Source organism: Oncorhynchus tshawytscha, unplaced genomic scaffold (assembly GCF_018296145.1).
Source record: "Oncorhynchus tshawytscha isolate Ot180627B unplaced genomic scaffold, Otsh_v2.0 Un_contig_1331_pilon_pilon, whole genome shotgun sequence".
Taxonomy (NCBI): Eukaryota; Metazoa; Chordata; class Actinopteri; order Salmoniformes; family Salmonidae; genus Oncorhynchus; species Oncorhynchus tshawytscha.
The window spans coordinates 94,557-100,000 of record NW_024609206.1 but is presented as its reverse complement, the minus strand read 5'-3'; the positions used below and the strand labels follow the sequence as shown (position 1 = coordinate 100,000).

At 47.2% G+C, this 5,444-nt stretch overlaps 1 long non-coding RNA gene across 2 annotated transcripts; it reads left to right on the top strand.

Annotated features, from left to right (window-relative positions):
* The first annotated feature begins 1,330 nt into the window (after positions 1-1,330).
* On the top strand, positions 1,331-3,025 carry LOC121844428. 2 transcript variants are annotated; one of them, XR_006081986.1, is made up of 3 exons: positions 1,331-1,914; positions 2,822-2,922; positions 2,994-3,025. It is a non-coding gene; the product is annotated as an uncharacterized LOC121844428 (long non-coding RNA). The 2 variants fall into 2 exon arrangements; XR_006081987.1 differs by lacking the exon at positions 1,331-1,914 and adding an exon at positions 2,633-2,758.
* Positions 3,026-5,444: the final 2,419 nt, after the last annotated feature.

Sequence of the window (5,444 nt, the reverse complement as noted above, 5' to 3'; positions counted from 1 at the left end):
GGTGTGACTAAGGGTGGGCATTCTATGTCCTGGCCATAGAGAGGCTTTTTATTCTCTATGTTGGTTAGGCCAGGGTGTGACTAAGGTGGGCATTCTATGTCCTGGCCATAGAGAGGCTTTTTATTCTCTATGTTGGTTAGGCCAGGGTGTGACTAAGGGTGGGCATTCTATGTCCTGGCCATAGAGAGGCTTTTTATTCTCTATGTTGGTTAGGCCAGGGTGTGACTAAGGGTGGGCATTCTATGTCCTGGCCATAGAGAGGCTTTTTATTCTCTATGTTGGTTAGGCCAGGGTGTGACTAAGGTGGGCATTCTATGTTCATATTCTATGTGTTGTATTTCTATGTCTTGGCCTGGTGTGGTTCTCAATCAGGGACAGCTGTCTATCGTTGTCTCTGATTGTGAACCGTACTTAGGTCCCTTTTCCCCCACCTGTTTTGTGGGAAGTTAACTTTGACTTTGTTCAGGGCACATAGCCCAAAGCTTCACGGTTTGTCTTTGTTCAGGGCACATAGCCCAAAGCTTCACGGTTTGTCTTTGTTCAGGGCACATAGCCCGAAGCTTCACTGTTTGTCTTTGTTCAGGGCACATAGCCCAAAGCTTCACGGTTTGTCTTTGTTCAGGGCACATAGCCCAAAGCTTCACGGTTTGTCTTTGTTCAGGGCACATAGCCCAAAGCTTCACGGTTTGTCTTTGTTCAGGGCAAATAGCCCAAAGCTTCACGGTTGTTCTTTGTTTTGGTTCTTCGTTTTGTCGGCGTCATTTTTAAATAAAGTTAACCAGTTCAAATGTTGAACATGCTGCACCTTGGTCCTTCAACCAGCCGTGGCAATTCCATTTGCTTTGGCAATATAAACATACGTTTCCCATGCCAATAAATCCCTTTGAATTGAATTGAGAGAGAGAGACAGAAAAACAGAGAGAGAAGTGTGTGTGTGTGTGTGTGTGTGTGTGTGTGTGTGTGTGTGTGTGTGTGTGTGTGTGTGTGTGTGTGTGTGTGTGTGTGTGTGTGTGTGTATGTGTGTGTGTGTGTGCGTGTGGCTGGCCAGTAAATGTTGTTGTGAAATAGACTGAGACTTTTACAGTGACCTGAGGCTCACAGTGGCTAAACCATGGTGTGTGTGTGGTGGTTTTTATTACACTGCTTAATGTGAGGGACTTAAGGGAAGCACGCGTTCCCTGTTCGGTATTCACAGAGAGAGAGAGAGAGAGAGAGAGAGAGAGAGAGAGAGAGAGAGAGAGAGAGAGAGAGGCAGAGAGAGGCAGAGAGAGAGAGAGAGAGAGAGAGAGAGAGAGAGAGAGAGAGAGAGAGGCAGAGAGGCAGAGAGAGGCAGAGAGAGAGAGAGAGAGAGAGAGAGAGAGAGAGAGAGAGAGTATGTTTAGTAGGCAGGTGTTCAGGGGTAAAAGTGTGTGTGTGTGTGTGTGTGTGTAGGGTGAGAGGTCTAAATGTGTCTGTTTTCACCAGGGCTTAAAACTGCAGCTCATTACACACCCATTAGCCCCCAATCACACACACACACACACACACACACACACACACCTACACACACACACTAACTGTCCAGTGTTTCAGGTCTCTATGTAGTGGAGGGGGACTAACTGTCCAGTGTTTCAGGTCTCTATGTAGTGGAGGAGGACTAACTGTCCAGTGTTTCAGGTCTCTATGTAGTGGAGGGGGACTAACTGTCCAGTGTTTCAGGTCTCTATGTAGTGGAGGGGAGGAGGACTAACTGTCCAGTGTTTCAGGTCTCTATGTAGTGGAGGGGAGGGGGACTAACTGTCCAGTTTTTCAGGTCTCTATGTAGTGGAGGAGGACTAACTGTCCAGTGTTTCAGGTCTCTAGGGGAGGAGGACTAACTGTCCAGTGTTTCAGGTCTCTATGTAGTGGAGGAGGACTAACTGTCCAGTGTTTCAGGTCTCTATGTAGTGGAGGAGGACTAACTGTCCAGTGTTTCAGGTCTCTATGTAGTGGAGGAGGACTAACTGTCCAGTGTTTCAGGTCTCTATGTAGTGGAGGAGGACTAACTGTCCAGTGTTTCAGGTCTCTATGTAGTGGAGGGGGGACTAACTGTCCAGTGTTTCAGGTCTCTATGTAGTGGAGGAGGACTAACTGTCCAGTGTTTCAGGTCTCTATGTAGTGGAGGAGGACTAACTGTCCAGTGTTTCAGGTCTCTATGTAGTGGAGGAGGACTAACTGTCCAGTGTTTCAGGTCTCTATGTAGTGGAGGAGGACTAACTGTCCAGTGTTTCAGGTCTCTATGTAGTGGAGGAGGACTAACTGTCCAGTGTTTCAGGTCTCTATGTAGTGGAGGAGGACTAACTGTCCAGTGTTTCAGGTCTCTATGTAGTGGAGGAGGACTAACTGTCCAGTGTTTCAGGTCTCTATGTAGTGGAGGAGGACTAACTGTCCAGTGTTTCAGGTCTCTATGTAGTGGAGGAGGACTAACTGTCCAGTGTTTCAGGTCTCTATGTAGTGGAGGGGAGGAGGACTAACTGTCCAGTGTTTCAGGTCTCTATGTAGTGGAGGAGGACTAACTGTCCAGTGTTTCAGGTCTCTATGTAGTGGAGGAGGACTAACTGTCCAGTGTTTCAGGTCTCTATGTAGTGGAGGACTGTCCAGTGTTTCAGGTCTCTATGTAGTGGAGGAGGACTAACTGTCCAGTGTTTCAGGTCTCTATGTAGTGGAGGGGAGGAGGACTAACTGTCCAGTGTTTCAGGTCTCTATGTAGTGGAGGAGGACTAACTGTCCAGTGTTTCAGGTCTCTATGTAGTGGAGGTGTTTCAGGTCTCTATGGTGGAGGACTAACTGTCCAGTGTTTCAGGTCTCTATGTAGTGGAGGAGGACTAACTGTCCAGTGTTTCAGGTCTCTATGTAGTGGAGGAGGACTAACTGTCCAGTGTTTCAGGTCTCTATGTAGTGGAGGTCTCTATGTAGGACTAACTGTCCAGTGTTTCAGGTCTCTATGTAGTGGAGGTGTTTCAGGTCTCTAGGAGGAGGACTAACTGTCCAGTGTTTCAGGTCTCTATGTAGTGGAGGTGTTTCAGGTCTCTAGGAGGAGGACTAACTGTCCAGTGTTTCAGGTCTCTATGTAGTGGAGGGGAGGAGGACTAACTGTCCAGTGTTTCAGGTCTCTATGTAGTGGAGGAGGACTAACTGTCCAGTGTTTCAGGTCTCTATGTAGTGGAGGAGGACTAACTGTCCAGTGTTTCTGGTCTCTATGTAGTGGAGGAGGACTAACTGTCCAGTGTTTCAGGTCTCTATGTAGTGGAGGAGGACTAACTGTCCAGTGTTTCAGGTCTCTATGTAGTGGAGGAGGACTAACTGTCCAGTGTTTCAGGTCTCTATGTAGTGGAGGAGGACTAACTGTCCAGTGTTTCAGGTCTCTATGTAGTGGAGGGGACTAACTGTCCAGTGTTTCAGTCTTCAGGTCTAACTGTCCAGTGTTTCAGGTCTCTATGTAGTGGAGGGGAGGACTAACTGTCCAGTGTTTCAGGTCTCTATGTAGTGGAGGGGAGGAGGACTAACTGTCCAGTGTTTCAGGTCTCTATGTAGTGGAGGAGGACTAACTGTCCAGTGTTTCAGGTCTCTAGGGGAGGAGTTAACAGAACAGCTAACTGTTGTTTCATTAGGGGAGGAGTAACTGTCCAGTGTTTCACAGAGGACAACAGAACAGTGTTTCAGTTATTTGGGGAGGAGTTAAGAGTGTTTCAGGTCATTATTAGGGAGGAGTTAACAGAACAACAACGTTATTATGGGGAGGAGTTAACAGAACAACAAAGTTTTCAGTCTCTATGGGGAGGAGTTAACAGAACAACAACGTTATTAGGGGAGGAGTTAACAGAACAGCAACGTTATTAGGGGAGGAGTTAACAGAACAGCAACGTTATTTGGGGAGGAGTTAAGAGAACAACAACATTATTAGGGGAGGAGTTAACAGAACAACAACGTTATTAGGGGAGGAGTTAACAGAACATGAGCTTTTAAAAGGGAGGTTTGGATTCTTACCCTTTTCAGTATGAGCTTGAAGATCTAAGTAACTCAGTAATATACATGGTTGTGTGTGTGTGTCCATGTGTGTGTCTGTGTGTGTTTTAGGGGTGTGTTTTATGTGTGTGTGTGTGTGTGTGTGTGTGTGTGTGTGTGTGTGTGTGTCGCCTGGCGGCTGTCCAGGAGACTGGTGGCCAACACTGTTTGCTTTCATGGCCAGAGTTTCCAGCTCAGTACCCAAAGGAATGCCGGACACACACGTGTGTGTGTGTGTGTGTGTGTGTGTGTGTGTGTGTGTGTGTGTGTGTGTAATGGACAGATGGTAGGAGACAGCTGGTTCAGAGTAACATGTGTGTGTGACCCAGCTCTCTGGCTGTAGTGAAAGACGGAAGGAAAACATTGACTGAGGGAACGAGGGAGGAAACATATTTGAGGAGGACTGTCTCAGCCTGCCAGGAGCTGGGGAGGGAGGGAGGGAGGTAGGGAGGTAGGGAGGGAGGGAGGGGAGCTGGGCTGACTAGAGACATCTTGAAGACGTTTAGAGAGGAGGGAGGGAGGGAGGGAGGGAGGGGGGGAGGGAGGGAGGGAGGGTGGGGAGCTGGGCTGACTAGAGACATCTTAAAGACGTTTAGAGAGGAGGGAGGGAGGGAGGGAGCTGGGCTGACTAGAGACATCTTGAAGACGTTTAGAGAGGAGGGAGGGGAGCTGGGCTGACTAGAGACATCTTAAAGACGTTTAGAGAGGTGGGAGGGAGGGAGGGAGGGGAGCTGGGCTGACTAGAGACATCTTAAAGACGTTTAGAGAGGCGGAAGGGAGGGAGGGAGGGGAGCTGGGCTGACTAGAGACATCTTGAAGACGTTTAGAGAGGAGGGAGGGAGGGAGGGAGGGAGGGAGGGAGGGAGGGAGGGAGGGAGGGAGGGAGGGAGGGAGGGAGGGAGGGAGGGAGGGAGGGAGGGAGGGGAGCTGGGCTGACTGTAGACATCTTGAAGATGTTTAGAGAGGAGGGAGAGAGAGGAGAGAGAGATAAATTGAACTTTCTCTGTTGTTTGTTTCTGCCAAAAAAAGTAATTTATTCTAACTCCTTTACTCTAACTCCTTTACTATAACTCCTTTACTATAACTCCTTTACTATAACCCCTTTACTATAACTCCTTTACTATAACCCCTTTACTATAACTATAACTCATTTACTATAACCCCTTTACTATAACTATAACCCCTTTACTATAACTCCTTCACTATAACTATAACCCCTTTACTATAACTCGTTCACTATAACTATAACCCGTTTACTATAACTCCTTTACTATAACTCCTTTACTATAACTCCTTTACTATAACTATAACCCCTTTACTATAACTCCTTTACTATAACTATAACCCCTTTACTATAACCCCTTTACTATAACTCCTTTACTATAACCCCTTTACTATAACTCCTTTACTATAACTATAAC